This window comes from Protopterus annectens, chromosome 13.part0, assembly GCF_019279795.1.
Source record: "Protopterus annectens isolate FY-2018-M chromosome 13.part0, PAN1.0, whole genome shotgun sequence".
In the NCBI taxonomy this organism is placed as follows: domain Eukaryota; kingdom Metazoa; phylum Chordata; order Ceratodontiformes; family Protopteridae; genus Protopterus; species Protopterus annectens.
In genome coordinates, this window is record NC_056747.1 from 140,110,016 (window position 1) to 140,129,518 (window position 19,503).

At 45.0% G+C, this 19,503-nt stretch overlaps 1 protein-coding gene across 1 annotated transcript in view; it reads left to right on the top strand.

The window, feature by feature from the left end:
* CALR3 (calreticulin 3) overlaps nt 1-19,503 on the top strand; it is a 274,016-nt gene that overhangs the window by 185,607 nt on the left and 68,906 nt on the right. The gene's annotated exons all lie outside the window — the stretch shown is intronic.

The following is a 19,503-nucleotide window of genomic DNA, read 5'->3' on the forward strand; positions in this document are numbered from 1 at the left end:
GCCTTACACTCAAATTTTGCTTGCTTGTACCTGTTACGGTGGTGAATTTGTCATTTGAACCTTGCCTAAAAAAGGCACTATAGGGGTAGCAAGAGCCTTCATCAGTATCCGGAATCCCAAGGGTGACAAGTGCAGGCCATCTCTGGCTAAGCATCGTGGTCTGTCGATCATGTCGTCCCAGACAGACAAATACTGGATCCCGTTAGAATGACACCAGAAGCTTAGCCAATTGTTGAAGTCAATCATTTTGTCCTTGTACTGTGGTATCATTCTGGGTGATGGCAGGATGCTACTCAGGGCTAGGGTCATACCTGCCTGGGCTAAAGTATCTGAGAGTTCCTCCATGTCTCTCTTCATGTAGTCCAGGGAGGTACGTCTCTGGTCATTCACACCAACATGGACAATGACAGAGTCATATTTTTACTTGTTGTGGAGTGACCTGAGTGCGTGCTTTGTGGTGGATGACAGTAACTTTCTCCTTGTTTAGCCTGGTGAGTGGAACATCAGTGTGCCTGACTATAGAGTCACCTATGACTAGAGTGTTGGGTATGTTCTTATGCCTTATGGGATGTGGTTGAGTGGCATACTGAGTTTGTGGGATGTGTCATTTGGGTTGTGTTGGGGGGGGCGGAGTTTGCTTGCATTTCTGCTTTGGAGGTCCCTGATGCATGGGCAGGTTTTTGAGAGCCTCCGCGAATGTAGGTGTGTGTTGTGTTTCTATGTGTGTGTTTTGGTGGTGTAGGTTTTGAGGGGCTTTGAGTGTGGTGTGGTGCAAGCGTTTACCTTCTCCTCTTGACTGTCTAGCCCAGTCTTTGGTGAAGAGAGCTTTGCTTCCAGTTTGGCTATTTAAGTGCTTCTCTCACAGGTTGTACTGTTGGGTGGTAGGAGGAGAGGGTTGTCTGTGTACATGAGGCAATTGCTGTATTGCCCCAAGATGCCCAGATTCATCAGGTAGATAGGAGAAATCACCGGGAGCTGACCCTTAGACATGCCTGGATAGGTGCTTATTTATTAAGTACTAAAAACTGCTTTCATCTAGACAAGTGAGGAAAGTTGAGTGCTGTAGTAAATTGCAGCATTTACTAGTTCTGAATAAGTGCTGAGATCAAAGAAACAGATTTGAGTACTGAAACTAGAAAACTGGCTAGTTCTAAAACAAAATTAAGCTAGAAGGCTTCCCTCCAACACAGAAAGGCTTGGGGGCTCAGAAGCCTACAAACAGTCTAGACCAATTAAAGGAAAGGCAGGAAACAAGCTTAATTTTTTTTCCCTTTCCCAGATGCTCTCTTTGTACACAGTAGCAGTGCCTGAAATCAGAATGTGATCTCACTGTACTCAGTTGAGTGAGCAAATGATATGGGCCCAGGAGGAGTATCCAAACACAAATTTACAAGACGGGTGGGCAGTTTCAAAGCCACCAAGATTAACACCAAAACAAAAACAGGGAGGATGGGTGGGGAACTAACCAGAGTCAAAACTACCAGTTCAGTTAATATTCAATGCAACACAAATAAATCAATTAAAATGCTGTATTTGAAAAACGTGCAGATAAAAGGTACTTAAATTCTCTTATACATGCGGTTGAATACAGCTAGATCTTAGCCGGCCAAAGCTGAGGTTTTAAGCAGAAAATATTCCAAGTGTACCACTTAAATAGGCAGTGACAGGATATCAATGAATGAGACTACCCCTGCCTGCAATTACTAACAGACAATAAAAATCTAGCAAGCACTAACTGGAAAATCTAAGTGAAATCTTCCAGTTCAGTTAATATTCAATGCAACACAAATAAATCAATTAAAATGTTGTATTATTTGAAAAAAGTGCAGATAAAAGGTACTTAAATACTCTTATATGTCCGGTTGAATACAGCTAGATCTTAGCCGGCCAAAGCTGAAGTTTTATATAGGTTCATAGGTAAGTACAGGCTATCTGCCCAAGGGCATTTATAAGCCTAGCCAGAATGTGTTGGCTTTCGCCACCCCCTTAGATTAGTTCCCTGTGCCTCTGTCCAGCATAGTCATTAGTTCCCTGCGCCACTGTCCAGCAGAGTCACTGCAATGATCCCCGGGGTAAATTTTCTGTTTCCCATCCACCCGTCATGGTTTCTCTTGAAGTGCGTTAGTGAGGGGCTCTGCCTGATGTATATTGGAATCCTGTTCCAAAGCTTGGGGAGTCTCTGGGACAGGAATCTATCCCTCCAGCATGTCGTATTTATCATCTTGTTGAGGTTTATATCTCTAGGGCGTGTGGCTCTCCAGGAATTAATTTTTTTTTTTTTTCCGCTGGAGCATATCCATCAATTCTGGGTTGGACATGGCCTTGTATGTCAGGCAGAGATCACGTCTGAGTAAGCGGTATACAACCGAGTACAGCTGGGGTTTCTTTAGGCAGGCTGCATAGGGCATCTGTTTGAGGCCAGCAATCTTCTTAATGAGGTACTTTTGTGATCTTTCCAGCTGTTGCAGGTGTCTTGTAAGGTACATCCCTAATGGGGCGTTGTATTCTATGATGGGTCTAATGAGTGATGAGTAGAGGCACAATAACTTCTTTTGTTCTAGATGCAAATCCTTTTGTGATTAGGTGGGTCACACAGAAGGATTTTCTAACCACCTTGGCAATATGATTATCAAGGGAGAGATTACTATCTACTTTCCTGCTAAACACAAGTGAAATTACAGTGCTGAGTGCAAGTAACATTAAAATTGAAGTACTGAGTGCAAATAACACATTCCTGAGTGCAGATTTTAGGTCCTTACATTCAACTTACCTCTGGCGTGGTGTCTTGAGTCAATCCGGGTATTCCCTGTAACCACTCCTACTGCCTTCTCTTTTCCCCCACCCCCCTCTTTCCTCAAACAGGTTAAACTGCTACAATTCAGTAGAGACATTTTCAAATCTAGGTGCTTCGGATTTGCCCCCCCCCCCCCCCCCCCGGCTGACCTGGCGTGACTCAGAGTAAGTTTCTTAATTGTATGGAGATTTTTTGTGTAACTGAATGACCTGCTGCCGAATTCTGATTCGGCACAGACTGCTCTATTTTTTTGCAGAGGCTGTATAAGTAGGTAGTGACTTTACTGAATTTCTGTGGTAATATTTGTGTTTCTCTAGGTACAGGTTCAGTTTAAAGTGTATAATCAGAGCCTCCTACTTGCATGTGTTTTTAATGTTTAAATTGCGCACACACATTGAAGAATTGCTTTTATGACTTGAATAACCTGGGCTACCTATACCTGAAGTGCTTTTACTGGCAATTTTCCACTTGTACAATAGTGAACAATTGATTTAGTTTTTCTGGTATATCTTTAAAATCTGGCAAGTGCGCTCTTGCTTAGGTTTTTTAGCTATAAATCTTAGTTCATTCTGAAGTATGCTACTTTAACCCCCCCCCCCCCCCCACCAAACCTTTCTGAATGTATTATAAAATTAACTGCCTGTTGTTGCCTTTATGCTTACCCTAGAATCTCTGCTTTTCTCTTTTCCTAGTTGAACTCGACAGTTCTCTACAAAACGGTGTCTACAGGACTGCAATCTGTTTCTCTCAGCATTTAAACAGAGTAGTTTGCACACAAAAAAGCATTTCTTAAGCTTTCACTTACAGTGCTGTGTAATTAAGCAGGTCACCATATGGCTCTTTTTTTCTACTTGAGTGTTTGCCTGCTTCCCCTGTAACTTAAGTAAACTGACTCTTACATTAAGAGCTATAATACTTACCTCATGGCTTTAGAACACCTTAGGAAAATTTGTAAACTGCAATAGCCCTGCTATGTTCGCCCTCGCTACGCTCGGGCTCTCTTCGCTCCCCTCCCTGTCCCCAATTCCCCCCTCCCCCAGTACCTCTGTATTTATAGTACTATAGTACTATAGCCACTCCCCCACTTTCTAGATCCTATCTGCTTTCATCTGGGATAATTCCACCCACCCCATTCTTCTACCTACATTTTAATAGCACCTATTAGCTTTCATGTGACATTCTCCCATCCCCCTTCCAGTACCTTGTAAAACAGTTCCTTAACTCACTTAGCTGAATCACAGATGATATATTCCTGTATACTACCCCTCTTGTTCGCACCATACCTCCTTACCTTGTATGAAAACCAGTTCCTCACTGGATGTCAGGTCCCAAAAGGCCATGCTATCAGCCCAGCTGTAAATCGTTCCACCTTCAACCATACTTACAGTACCAGATCCTATCCAACATCTTGTTCAGTCTATCAACATCTCAACCCCAGGCACATTAGCTCTAGATCCAAACACTACCACAAACTAATAAACAAATGTCTGAAGTTCATCACCAAGTATAGACTCAACCTAATACTTGGTGATATTCACCCCAACCCTGGCCCACCCACTTCAGGTACACATACCCCCTCTACTTGCAATCTAAGCTACAAACCTACAATTTATAGGCCAACTAACTCCTAGCCTGTTATCTCAATATTAGAAGCGTTAATGACAAGGTACATGAATTGCATGCACCTCTGGATGTCCACTCCCCTGAGATTCTCTCTATCTGAAACCTGGTTAAAACCTAACACTAAAGACAATGAAGTGTTACCACCTGGGTACAGCATACACAGGCTGGATCGTGCTTCGAGGAAGGGGGGTGGGGTAGCTGTACTCTATAAATCTGAGTTGAATGTCACCATAGATGTAATACAACCACCTCAGATTAATAACTTGATTCTTGCCACCAAATTGAAACTTAATAAAAATAAATGCATTAATCTGTATGTACATTTCCCCCAGGTAACAATATATCTAGACTTGAAGATATCCTGCACTGGCTATCCTGTCACTATCCCCAAGAAACCCTACTGCTAGGAGACTTTAACATAGACTGGGGCACCTGTTCCTCAGAATCCCCAACCACCCATATTAATCTGCATGCATTTACACAAGTTATATCCACCCCTACCAGGATAGGTAAACCCAACCAAAAAGAAAGCATACTTGACTGGGTACTCGTAAATAGTCACCCCCAGCTGTACACCTCTGGTACCCTCCTTGATGGCCTAAGCGATCACCTTCTCACATATGTAATTAAGCACAAAACCATTCATTCCCAACAACCCTTACTCAGAAAGGTTCGAAACATTAAAAACTTTGACCGTGCCAAATTCCAACAAGAACTAAACTCATGTAATTGGTCTATTCTAAAACACCTCCTCTTAAAGGAAGCAGTAGCATACTTTAACAAATTCCTTGAGATCCTTTATTTGCATGCACCTGTTCGTTCAAAAAGAACCAAGGCAAAAGCTCCGCCATGGCTTTCTAAGTGTCTAAACTCAAAAAATTACCCTTAGAAACAAAGCATGGGCTTTATGGCATTCTTCTAAAGACGGTCATGATCACATTAAATACAGGCACTCCAGGAACGAAACCAAAAAATCAATTTTACAAGACAAAAAACAATACTACTGTAATTTACAGACAGTAAATCAAAATAACCCTCAGAAGTTTTGGGCAGGTTTAATTAATCTACTACATCCTGGACAAACTTCAACCCCAATCCCTGCTGCTACTATTGATAAAACCCTTGAAGATGTTTCTGACAGTTTTAACCAATTCTTTACTGAGACCATTCAAGCCCTAGCTAGCTAACTACCTCCTAGCTCCCCTGGTCATGAAAGTAGCACCCCTAGAAACCTACTCTCATTCAGCTTCCAACCAGTCGCCACTTCACTTATCCGTACCTTGATCAAAAAATTAAAACCCACTACACTTTCTGCTAATCAACTCCCTGCCGTGTACCTACAAAATTCAGCTGATGCTATTGCTTACCTCGTCTCAATACTAATCAATTGAACCATAGTAGAAGCTAAAATTCCCACCATCTGGAAAGTATCCTATGATAAGTTGTCATTCTCGCCCCCATTCTTGCTAGATGGGTTCGGAGCCGATCCTCGGCTCCGACTCGGCCTATACTATAGCTAGAGAGCTATTTTTACCGGCTCGAGGCAGCCCTATAACCCACAATACCATGCGCTAACTACTCAGATCTCATTTGCTGCTTTGCTGCGTGGTTTTCTTTTTTTTTTTTTTTTTTTTTACCGGCTCAGGTCAGTAAAGAGATTTTTTTCTATTAAACTAAATTTTCAGGTAGTTTTTCCAGTTAGTTACCCTTGTTTAGGTCCCTACTAATTGCCTTATTCATACAACCCTTGTTGTAGCCCTTCTTCCCTTCTTTAGTTAATTTTTATCTTTGGGCCTACGGGCTTTACTTTAGTTTCCCCACCCCTTACAGTGTCTGGAGCGATGGAGTGATGGAGCGAGTAGGGCTGCTGGCACAGGTGTTGCGTTGAGACGTCACGCTTGGATGCGACTCTGTAACTTTGCCGACCCCTTCAAGGCGTCCTTCATCAACACCCCCTTTGATGGTTCAGAATTGTTTGGACCTCAGGTGAAGAATACCCTCACCAGATGCGAGCAAGATGGTAAGACTCTGCCGTAGGAGTCCATTTTTTCCACACCTTCTAGACCTTATCCTAAGGGATAGAGGGGTGGAAAGATGTGGTTCCGCAAACCACAGGGAGTCACGCCTGCCGCACGTGGTGAATTTCCCCCTAGAGGCAGAGGGGGGAATAATAACAGACGCCACTCCAGGGGCAGAGGGGGTCCACAGAACCAGGGTTCCAGGGAATCTTTCCCTGACCAACCCTTTCAGCATCCCTGAGAAGCTGCCCGACTGTCCGCCTTCGGAGGCAGTCGGGGGAAGATTATCTCTGTACCCAGAAGCCTGGCAATCCCTCTCCCAAGACACATGGGTACAGAAGATCATATCCGAGGGTTACAAAATTCCCTTCACTTCCCCTCTGGGACAACCACCAAGATCCCTACCAGACGTACCATCTGCACAAAGGGGTCAGGCTCAGCTAGAAATAAAAAAGCTGTTAGAAAAAAAAGAGTCATCCAGGCAGTCCCAGCAGATCATCTAGGATCCGGAATCTACTCCAGATTCTTTTTGGTATCAAAAAAGACTGGAGACCCATTTTGGACCTCAGCAGATTGAACAACTCTGTACAAAACACAAAATTTCGGATGGTAACACTGCAGTCCATTCTACCCTTTATGGGCAGAGACAACTGGATGTGCACTATAGACCTCCAGGACGCGTACTATGGGAGCCAGTCATTATCAATTCAGAACCCTGCCCTTTGGTCTCACCACAGCCCCCCGGGTGTTCACCAAATGCTTGGCAGTGGTCATGGCTCACCTGAGACAAAAAGGATTCCAGGTGTTTCCATATCTAGACGACTGGCTCATTTCCGCTACCACCAAGCAGCATTTTATAATGGCCAGGGATTACACTATTCAACTTTGCAACACTCTAGGTATTTCCATAAATTTTGCAAAGTCCTCCTTGTCGCCTTGTCAATGTATAAACTTTATAGGCGCCTTATTAAACACCACAGAAATGTCTGCAACATTACCGCCTCAGAGAGTGACAGGCATAAGGCGGAATGTTCAGTCCCTGTTTCAGCCCAACAGAGTTCAAGTCAAGCTAGTATTGAAAGCATTAGGCCTCATGGCAGCGGCGATTCTTCTACTCCCATTAGCCCGCTTCCACATGAGGCTCCTTCAGTGGATGCTGTTTTCTCAGTGGTCCTTTCAACAGCTACCAATGACTCACAACATTCTGATAACCCCATCTTGCAAGAATCATCTCTCCTGGTGGATGGTTTCCCCTCAGCTTTTTCAGGGCAGAACCTTTGTCGCCCCCCCCCCCCAGTTGCCACGGTGACGACGGATGCCTCCCTGATCGGGTGGGGGGGGGGGCATTATCAGGGCAGAACTGTCCAGGGCACATGGCAACAATCAGAATGCCACCTGCACATAAATGTCCTGGAGATGAGTGCGGTGCTTTTGACGTTGCAAGCCCTTCAGAGCTCTCTTCCCACAGGGACTATAGCAATTCAAACGGACAATATGTCTGTAGTGTGGTACATAAACAAGCAGGGCGGAACAAAGTCCTACCCCCTATGTCGAGAAGCACTCAGACTTTGGCAATGGGCGATTTCCTCTCAACGGTTTCTGATAGCAATGCACATCCCCGGGAAGTCCAACGTCATAGCGGACAGATTGAGCAGAACTATCCTCATGCCTCACGAGTGGTATCTAAATCAAGCGGTTGCAGACACAATATTTCAGAAGTGGGGCCAGCCTTGCTGCAATCTTTTCGCAACTCCTCAAAACAGCAAGTGCCTCGACTTTTAAACACTCTTTCCTCTATCAGGCCATCCCCCCAGAGACGCTCTTGTTCACGATTGGCCCCGGGGTCTTCTATATGCCTTTCCTCCCTTACCATTGATCCCGCAATTAATTCAGAAAGCAACCGCATTGAGATGCAAAATTATCCTCATTGCCCTGTTTTGGCCTCGACAAGTATGGTTTCCGTTCCTGCACAGTTACCTACTGGAACAGCCTTGGCATCTGGAACCCCTTCCGGATCTGTTGACCCATCTCACGGGCAAGCTGCATTAGTCTCTTCATTCCCTCAACCTCACAGCTTGGTTGCTCCACTTCCAGCCATAGCCAGGCTTCCCCTTATTTCTCCTCCTGCCCGTGATATCATTCTTGCTTCCCATAAGTCCAATACTAGGAAGACTTATGCGAGTAAATGGAAGCGTTTTTCGCACTGGGCACAAACTAGGCCCCTAGATTCTTTCCATGCACCCATTCATAAGATTCTAGACTTTCTGGCGGAGCTTTTTCATTCAGGGTCATCGTCGGCCACTATTAGGGTACAATTAGCGGCCATTGCTAATTTTCATGTTGGGCTTTCAGAAGTAAATATTATGTCCCACAAACTCTGTAAAGCCTTCCTCGAGGGCATCTTTTTGCTTAGACCTCCAGTTAAAGATCCACCTCCACAATGGGATTTGAATTTTGTTCTAACCTCATTGATTCTGCCTCCTTTTGAACCTGCAGCTTCTTGCTCCCTCAAGCTTCTTTCTTGGAAAACTCTGTTTTTAGTGGCCATAACATCTGCCAGAAGGGTATCGGAACTTCAAGCCTTGTCTGTCCGTCCCCCTTATTTGGTTTTTCACAAAGACCGGGTAACTCTCAGAACAAACCCTTCCTTCATACCGAAAGTGTCCTCTGAAGCAAATCTAAACCACTCCATTGACTTACCTGTCTTCTTCCCAGACTATGCCAACAGGGCTGAACAGAAATTACATTCATTAAATGTTCATCGCCAATTACGGTATTATCTAGACAGGACAAAACTCAGTCAGACCAGCTCTTTCTCTCTTATGCTGCAGGAAAGAAAGGGCTTCCGGTATCGAAGGTTACTCTTTCCAGATGGTTGACCTCTATTATTACCTTTGTCTATGAGTTAAGACACAGGCAACTTCCATCTAGGCCTAAGGCTCATTCAACCAGGGCACTATCAACATCAACGGCATTTCAAGCAAGGTTACCACTAGATGCCATATGTGCAGCAGCTACATGGGCTTCCAAACATACCTTTATTGCCCATTACAAACTTGATATAGCCTCCAGAAATAGAGCTGACTTTGGTTCCACTGTACTCAGGAGTCTGTTCCATTGAGCCACCCAGGACTAAGATGCTAGGGACGCTGTCCCATCCAGGAAGAATGAAGGCGAGAATGACAACTTAACATTAAGAAGTTATGTTTTACCATAACGTTCCGTGTTGGTTGTCTTCTTCTTGCCTTCTTTCTTGCGTCCCTCCCTCCTGCCCCCTAGCCTTGATAGACTAGAGGTCTCTGAGTCCTTCCATTTCTGGAGATACAACATGTTACGGTTTCCCGGTATCATTAGTGTTACTAGCAGGGAGCCCGTACTTGCAAATGAGGATTATGATATTATATTTATACTATGTCTTAGCTTCCAAACGAGATCTGGGGAGTTACCGTATGGTATTGTGGGTTATAGGGCTGCCTCGAGCCGGTAAAAATAGCTCTCGAGCTATAGTATAGGCAGAGTCTGAGCAGAGGATCGGCTCCGAAACCATCCAGCAAGAAAGAAGGCGAGAAGACAACTAACATGAAACGTTATGGTAAGAACATAACTTCTTATTATCCCACTTCACAAAGGAGGCACTCTACTGAATTCTCCAATTGTAGGCTAATAGCTATACTCTCTCCACTTGCAAAGATTATGGAAAAATGTATTCATAGACAACTCATGCACTACCTAATCCAGAATCACCTTATGGCAGACACTCAGCATGGCTTCCATCCTCATCACAGCACTACTTCAGCCCTCCTAGCCTTTACCAACACCATAAACCATAATCGCAACAATAATTATATATCCTCAGCACTCTTCTTGGATCTTTCCAAGGCATTCGATATGGTTGATCACCAACTTTTAATCCACACCCTGCAAACATTCTGTCTAGATACTAGAGCTCTTCAATGGTTTCAATCCTATCTGAATGGTCGACAGCAGGCTGTCCTCTGGCAGAACAAACTCTCTAACCTTCTACCTAACACCCTTGGAGTACCACAAGGCTCTATACTAGGGCCCTTGCTGTTCTCCATCTTCATTAACTACCTTTATACTGTCATCCCAAAAGTCAGCTGTATCCAGTATGCTGATGACTCTACTCTGATTTGCTCAGTCTGCGAACTTGGTCATTCATAGTCGTCCTATGCTTGCCTGTACCTCTGAGACGTGTATACCGAACAGGAGGGGTCCTAGGATTGAGCCCTGGGGGATGCCACTTGTAACTGGTTTAGAGTTGGATGTAGAGCCTGCAACTCTCACCATGTGGGTTCTATCCGTGAGCCAGTTGGCAACCTATCTCGTGACGTAGGGGTATATGTTCAAGCTGGTGAGCTTGTTTATAATACTAGAATGGGGAATGGTGTTGAAACCCTTTGCGAGGTCTAGATAGGCTGTGTGGACCTAGTTTCCCCTCGGTAACTGTCTCAAAGAAGTCCACCAGGTTTAAGAGGCATGATCTGCCCTTAACAAAGCCAGACTGGGTAGGGTCTAAGGTTTGGAGGTTCCCAATGTCTCTGTTAATGAGTTCCATGATGATGTGCTCCATAGCCTTGCAGACCAGGCTAGTCAGGCTTATAGGGCGACAGTTCCCTGGGTCCGTTGTCGCTCCACCTTTGTGGAGTGAGAACTGTTGCTGTGCACCACTCTGTGGGTACTTAGCCTGTAGAGAGTCTGAGCTTGAACAATGTGTTTAGGTGAGGGGTTAGTTCATTTTGGAGCTCTTGTAAGACACAGCCTGGGACACCATCCGGTCCCATTGAAGCTGTGTTTTTGGCTTTGGATAGGGCTGTTTTAACCTGTGTGTCTGATTGACGGGGCCCTACATTCTTCTGGTATGGTTATGGGCCCTTTAGGGGGTGAGGGGGGGGTAAAGTTTGCACTAAACCTGTCTGCCAGAATGTTGGCAATATCAGTTGGTTCAGTGTATTTTGTGCCATTCTGCACCAATTCAGAGCAGATCTAAGAGTTTCCACTTAGGATGTTCTTTGTGTTTCACTGTTGCAGTCCTTACATTTGGGTAATCTGCTGGCAGGTTGCCCTCAGTCGGCCTGAATATAAAAGTCTTGGGTCCTGCGTCGGTTGCAGTCTCCTCTTCCATGACGTCAGGGGTATAAAACATGCAGCCGACGCCATTTTATTTAGTCTTTTCTTGCCGCGCGGTGCCAGAAGCAGAAGCAGTTGGCAAGTGCCGGTCAGCCGACACTTCAAATGTTCGCATTCGAGTTTCAGAACCAAAGTCTTCAATTAAAGCTAAGTACCCCACTGGGGAAACTGTTTCTTGCTCCTTGCCGATGTAATTGCATTGCTTGTGGGAAGCAAATATTTCATAAGGATTTTCATTTGTACTGTATTCCTTGCCTAGGTCTAGATCGTAATGTGCCTTTCTGTTGTTTTTGTGCTAGAGTTAACCAACGCACTATTAAGCGTCTGTATATTTTTGCTTCAGAATATTTTGGATCCAGATTTAATTAACCTGAAATGTCATCTGATAACAATCTGATAACAATCAGACTACCGGAGTTCACAAAAACCGCAAAGAAAAAGACAGACCGTCGAGGTCCAAAACCGACTATGTTTCTACTAAGCCAGTCGCTGGTACTCCGTGAGGTGCTTTTGCAGCCCCTGATACCTGCTACTTTTGAGTCGTAAGCCTCTACAGAGACCCATGCGGAGTCCAGTATGCAGCGAGATTTTCAGAGTATTGTACCCGCGGATGTCTCTCCCTCGGATGGGTCCAGAGCCGCTGAGCAGGCACCAGCTTCTGAGGGTGTCTTCAGGCCTCAACATTTCTATATAAAACAGATGCCAGCTTCAAAGACAAAAACAACGTCTAAGTCTAAAAAACTGACGCATGAGCCACGTGCTCAGGCCCCCATGCCTAAAAAACAGATGTTCAAAATGGCTGAAGACTTACCTTGATCGCCCAAGGGAATCAGGTCACATGCCACCAGGGCTGCCTCTACCTCAGCAGCCTTTCTCAGAGGAGTTCCAACCAAAGACATTCTAGAAGCTGCTACTTGGAGCTCTGTTCATACTTTTACAAGCATTATCATTTGCCCCTCTTCTCTAAGTCCAGGGCAGGCTTTGCCACTGCAGTTCTGCAGGGCCTTATAGCCACTCCTAATGCTATTTAGTTGCATTTCTCAGAGGAGTTCCAACCAAAGACATTCTAGAAGCTGCTACTTGGAGCTCTGTTCATACTTTTACAAGCATTATCATTTGCCCCTCTTCTCTAAGTCCAGGGCAGGCTTTGCCACTGCAGTTCTGCAGGGCCTTATAGCCGCTCCTAATGCTATTTAGTTCCATCCTCCCATACATAGCTTTGGGATTCTACCCAAATGTAATGACTGCAGCAGTGAAACGTGAAGAACATAGTACAGTTGTGTATACTTGCCATAAATGTAGATGTTCGAGTGTATTCACTGTTGCAGTCCGGGTTACCCACCCGCTTCCTTATATAGGTCTACCTGAGATTGTCGACAAGCCATTTGATACACTCATAATTACAAAGTACCTTGCTAAGGAAACGGCTCCTATACTTCACAAAGAAAAAAAAAAAAAGCCCCAAACCAGGTCAGCTTCCGGTGATTTCTCCTGTCCACCTGGTGAATCTGGGCATACTGGGGCAATGCAGCAATTGCCTCATGTACACAGACAACCCTCTCCTCCTACCACCCAACACTACAACCTGTGAGAGATGCGCTTACATAGCCAAAATGGAAGCAAAGCTCTCTCCACCCAAGATTGTGCTAAACGGTCAAGAGGAGAAGGTTAACACCCACACTACACCTCAAGCAACACATAGCCCTTCTAAACCCGCACCAGCAACACTAAATTCACATATGCAGATGCCCTCAACTGTAACCTGCCCAAGCAACAAAGACCTCTGAAGCTGAAATGCAAACAAACACCAATCACAACCAATGTGTCACATAGTTCGCAACACCAGTGTGCCACCCAGCAACAGCCCCTAAGGTAAGACAATGTACCTAACACTTTAGTCATAGGTGACTCTATAGTCCGGCACACTGATGTCCCTCTCACCAGGTTGAATAAGGAGAAAATTACAGTCAGCTGCCTGTCGGGTGCCAGGATCCGCCACATAACGCATGCACTCAAGTCACTCCACAACAAGTACAAATAAGACTCTGTCATTGTCCATGTGGAGTGAATGACTTGAGACGTACCTCCCTGGACTACATGAAAAGAGACATGGAAGAGCTCTCGGATCATGTGGCCCAGGCAGGTATGACCCTAGCCCTGAGTAGCATCCTGTCTTCGCCCAGAATGATACCACAATATAAGGATAAAATGATTGACTTCAACAATTGGCTAAGCTTATGGTGTCATTCAAAGGGGATCCAGTATCTGTCTGCTTGGGATGACATGATTGACAGACCACGATGCTTTGCCAGAGATGGTCTGCGCCTGTCGCCCCTGGGATTCAGGTTACTGGCTAAGGCTCTTGCCACCCCTATAGTGCCTTTTTTAGGCAAACTTCAAAGGACAAAACCACCACCGTAACAGGTACAAGCATGCAAAATCTGAAGGTAATGCTACTCAATGCTAGAAGTCTAAACCTCAAAATGCACTCTCTCGAGGCACTCCTAAAAATGGAGAACATCGATATCTGTGCAGTAACTGAGACCAGGTTCAAGGCTCCAGAGAGCACCCCTGCAATACCAGGCTACAACTCTTACCACACTTTTGGGCCACCAAACCAGGACCGAAACACTAAAGGTGGAGGAGTGTCAATATTCACCAAGGATATTCACACCACCAGGCTAGTTGGCCAACACAATGCGTCTGAAATTCTCCAAGTGCAACTAACACTAGGTAAGACTGCAGTCCAAATTGTAGCTTGCTACAGATCCCCCATCATACCCCAAGATTCTCACTACACCTTTCTAAACATACTGGAAAATATTAAGATAGAACCAAACACCCGAATACTGGGTGATTTTAACTACCCTGCCATTAACTGGGAAAACTACTCATGTCCCAACACCTTTGCACAATGGTTCTTGGAATTCATAAATTCCAACGCCCTGGATCAACTAATCCATAGTCCCACCAGGGGCTCCAATATCCTAGACCTGGTCATTACCAGCATGGGAAATCCATGCTCCATACCTATGGTCACCCCCTCGTTAGTCAGGTCTGACCATAAGCTAATCACCTTTAACATCCACATCCCACCCCCACCCCCCAGTAAAGAAACCACCATAAAAAACTTCTCCAAAGCCAACTTCATGCTACTCAAGTCAGAAGTGATCAACTTCATGACACCCATGCAGATGGGAACTGAAAGTTCAACTGCTGAATCCTACACTAAGGCACTGTACGAGCACATCCACTCATGCATGAATCGTGCCATCCCAAATAGAACCAAAATGCTCTCATCCAAAAAAGGAAGCCAATCTGGTGGTCCCCTGCCATAAACAAACTTTACAACAAAAGGAAGAAACTTTTGCAGAAAAGAGGAAAATCCCAGGATGCAAAAAACTCCCTTACTAGCCTCCGTAAGAAACCGAGATGCCTCATAAAATCCTCCAAAGCTAGTTACGAAAATAAAATTGCCAAAGATTCCAAAGACAACCACAAAGCATTCTATAACTATGTCAAGAATCTAAATGGCAATGCTCAGATCTGCTCTGAGCTAAAACAGAATGGCATTATATACTGATCCGAAGGATATTGCCAATATCCTGGCAGATCGATTCAGTGCCAACTTCACCCCCCTCTCACCCCCTAAATGGCCCATCTCAATACCGGAAGATTGCCAAATTCCAGTAATAACGGCCACACAGGTACAAAACGCACTCTCTAAAGCCAAGAATACAGCATCCATGGGACCAGATGACATCCCGGGCTGTATACTACATGAACTACAATATGAACTGGCACCTCGCCTAAGTGTCATGTTTAATCATAGCCTCACCTCAGGTTTCATGCCCACTGAGTGGTGCAGAGCTACAGTTATCCCAATCCACAAGGGGGGATCCACCTTGGATCCCAGAAACTACCGTCCCATCAGTCTGACAAGCCTTATCTGCAAGGCCATGGAGCGTATTATCATGGAACTTATAAACAAAGACATTGGCAACCTTCAAACACTGGACCCCACCCAGTTTGGGTTTGTGAAGGGCCGATCTTGTCTCCTGAACCTGATTGACTTCTTTGAATCAGTCTCCAGAGCCATGGACAAGGGTAAGGTGGTCCACACAGCCTATCTAGACCTTGCCAAGGCCTTTGACACCATCCCCCACTCTGGAATCCTAGATAAACTTACTAAGTTGGGCATTAATCCCTATGTCACCCAATGGGTTGCTAAATGGCTTACTGATAGAACCCACACTGTAAAAGTAGCCGACTCCAAATCCAGCTCCAGACAAGTGGAGTACCTCAGGGTTCAATCCTGGGGCCGCTCTTGTTTGGCATCTACTTCTCTGAAGTACAGGTCAACACTAAGGGACTCTGGCTAACAAAGTTTGCAGATGACTGCAAACTGGGAGCCATTATTGAATCCCCAAATGTTGTGGATACTCTACAAAAGGGCCTTACAGAAACAGATGCTTCGTGCCAGAGCCATGGGCTCAAGCTCAATGCCAAGAAATGTATTGTTATCCCCTTTGGGAAAAAACATGTATCCATGAATTACCATATAGGTGGCAGTACGCTAAACACAGTGTGATAAGAGACTTAGGGACACAGGTGGACAGTGGTCTCACCTTCGATAACCACATCGCCACAAGTGTCAGGAAATCCTATGTGGCACACCTCATCACGAAGGGCTTTTCATCCAGAAAAAAGGAGGTCATTGTCGCACTGTACTCATCCCTCATTAGACCCATTATAGAATACAACGCCCCATTTGGTATGTACCTCTCAAGACCTCTGCAACAACTGGAAAGGCCTCAGAAGTACCTCACTAAAAGAATCGCAGGCCTAAAGCAGATGCCCTATGCTGACCGCCTTAAAAAACTCCAGCTATACTCTGTCGCATATAGTCTACTCAGAGGTGATCTTTGCTTAACATACAAGGCCATGTCAAACCCAGAGCTGTTGGACATGTTACACTTAAAGAAATCCCAATCCCTCAGAGCTACATGCTCCAGGGATCTAAACCTTGTCATCACAATAAACAAAACATGCTGGAGGGATAGGTTCCTGACCCAGAGACTCCCCAGACTCTGGAATAGATTGCCCATACATGTCAAGCAGAGTGCCTCTTTGGACCTCTTCAAGAGGAACCTTGACGACTGGATGGGAGAGAGGAAATTCACCCCAGGGATCACGTCAGTCGCCCTGCTAGACAGGGGTCCAGGAATTAAATAATGTGGGAAGAAATAGCCAGGGAATTGTTATGGGTAGGTTTGTATAGGCCCTAGGGCTGATAGCCTAGTACCAACCTATGAACCTAAGCAGTGTATTTCTAAGTGGATAAGCCACTGCATTCGTTTCTGCTACTTGCATCATGGTAAACCGTTGCCCAAGGGAATCGGGTCACATGCCACCAGGGCTGCCTCTACCTCAGCAGCCTTTTTCAGAGGAGTTCCAACCAAAGACATTCTAGAAGCTGCTACTTGGAGCTCTGTTCATACTTTTACAAGCATTATCATTTGCCCCTCTTCTCTAAGTCCAGAGCAGGCTTTGCCACTGTAGCTCTGCAGGGCATTATAGCTGCTCCTAATGCTTTTTAGTTCCATCCTCCCATCCATAGCTTTGGGATTCTACCCAAATGTAATGACTGCAGCAGTGAAACGTGAAGAACATAGTACAGTTGTGTATACTTGCCATAAATGTAGATGTTCGAGTGTATTCACTGTTGCAGTCTGGGTTACCCACCCGCTTCCTTCACTATATTCTAAAAGTTTATATATATATATATATATATATATATATATATATATATATATATATATATATATATATATATATATGTAGAGTTGATTGATATATATAGTTGTGTGGGGGGCGAAGGCCCCCACATAAAACTGCTTGTCGACCAAATAAACTGTCGACCAAATGCCAGACATATAGTATATATATATATATTTATATATAAGAACCTGACATCTGGGGCAAGAAAAGCTAAATAAAATGGCGTTGGCTGCATGTTTTATACCCCCTAACGTCATGGAAGAGGAGACTGCAACTGACGCAGGACCCAAGACTTTGATATTCAGGCTGACTTGAGGGCAACCTGCCAGCAGATTACCCAAATGTAATGACTGCAACAGTGAATACACTCATACTTCTGCATTTATGGTAAGTGTACACAATTGTACTTTCTTGACATAGATAAAAGAGCGCTTTGTGCTTATCTTTGGAGTCACTGGCAGTTTTTCTTTCGAAACTAGCCTTGGATGATTTAATGAGGGATCGTAGTTTCTTGCCGATACTGATCAGGGATGTCTTTCCTTCTTGGGATTTTACACTTTTTTTTTCTGTACTAGTTTCCTCCTCCTGTTGTATAGCTTGTTTATGGCAGGGGTCCACCAGACTGGTTTCCTTTTCTTGGAGGAGTGAGTCTTGGTTTTACTTGGGGTAGCATGATCCATGCATTCCTGCAGATGCTCATAGAGTGCCTTTGTAAAGGTTTCAGCAGCTTGGACAGCGTTGTCCTTTAGCATGGGGGCTGTGAACCTTTCCACCTTGGTCTTAAGTAAAGTGAGGTTTGCTTTTGAAAATGTTTTCACTGTGGTTTCCTTGATTGGGGGTGGGGGGGGAATGTGGATATCCAGAGTGATTAGTCTATGGTCTGATCTAACCAGCAAGGGGTTGACCTCTGGTGTGGAACACTGGTCACCCATGTTGGTGACGACCAGGTCCAATATGTTCCCTCTGGTGGGGGTGTTGACCATTTGATCCAGGGCATTCGAGTTTATACATTCTAGGAAGCGTTGGGCAAGGGCGTTAGTACTTGAGTAGTTCTCTGTTTGTTTGGGTAATTGAAATCACCCAGTATTAGGGTGTGTGGTAGGACCTTCATATTTTCCAGAGTCTCCAGAAATGCGGAATGGGGGTCCTGGGTCATGGTGGGTGATCTGTAGCAAGCTACAATTTGGATTGCAGTTTTGCCCGTTTAGTTTCACATGGATGATCTCTGATGCACTGTGCTGCACCACTAACCTGGAGGTGTGGGTATCCTTGATGAATATGGATTACCCCCCCCCCCTGCCTTTTGTGTTTTGGTCCTAGTTCTGTGGCCAAAAGGTATGGTATGAGTTATAGTCTAGTAGTGCTGGAGAGCCTTAAACCAGGTTTCTGTTACTGCACAGATGTCTGTTTACCATACTGAGGAGTGCCTCGAGTGCGTGCATTTTGAAGTTAAACTTCTGGCGTTGAGAAGCATTACCCTCAGTTTTTGGTTACTTGTGCTTTTTTTGGTGGTGGGTTTGTCTTTTGAGCCTTGCCTAAACAATGCACTATGGGGGTGACAAGCGCCTTGGCCAGTATTCGAAAGCCTGAGGGTGATGGGTGCAAGGCATCTCTTGCGAAGCAATGTGGCTTATTGAGCATGTCATCCCAAGCGGACAGATACTGGATCCCCTTTGACACCAGAAACTTAGCCAATTGTTGAAATTGATAATTTCTTTCTTTATACTGTGGCATCATTCTTGGTGAGGGCAGGATGCTACTCAGGGTCAGGGTCATACCAGCCTGGGATACATGATCAGAGAGCTCTTCCAAGTCTTTTTTTTTCATGTAGTCCACGGAGGTACGTCTCAGGTCTTTCACACCAACATAGACAATGACAGACTCTTATTTGTACTTGTTCCGGAGTGACCCGAGTGCTTGTGTTATGTGGCGGATCCTGGCGCTCGACAGGCAGCTAACTGTAACCTTCTCCTTGTCCAGCCTAGTTAGTGGGACATCAGTGTGCCTGACTGTAGAGTCTCCTATTACTAGTGTGTTGGCTGTGTTATTTTGCCTTAAGGGCTGTGATTGCATGGCACAACGATTATGTGAAGTATGTGTTTCATGGTTGGTGATGGGGTGTGGCGGTTGCTTGGATGT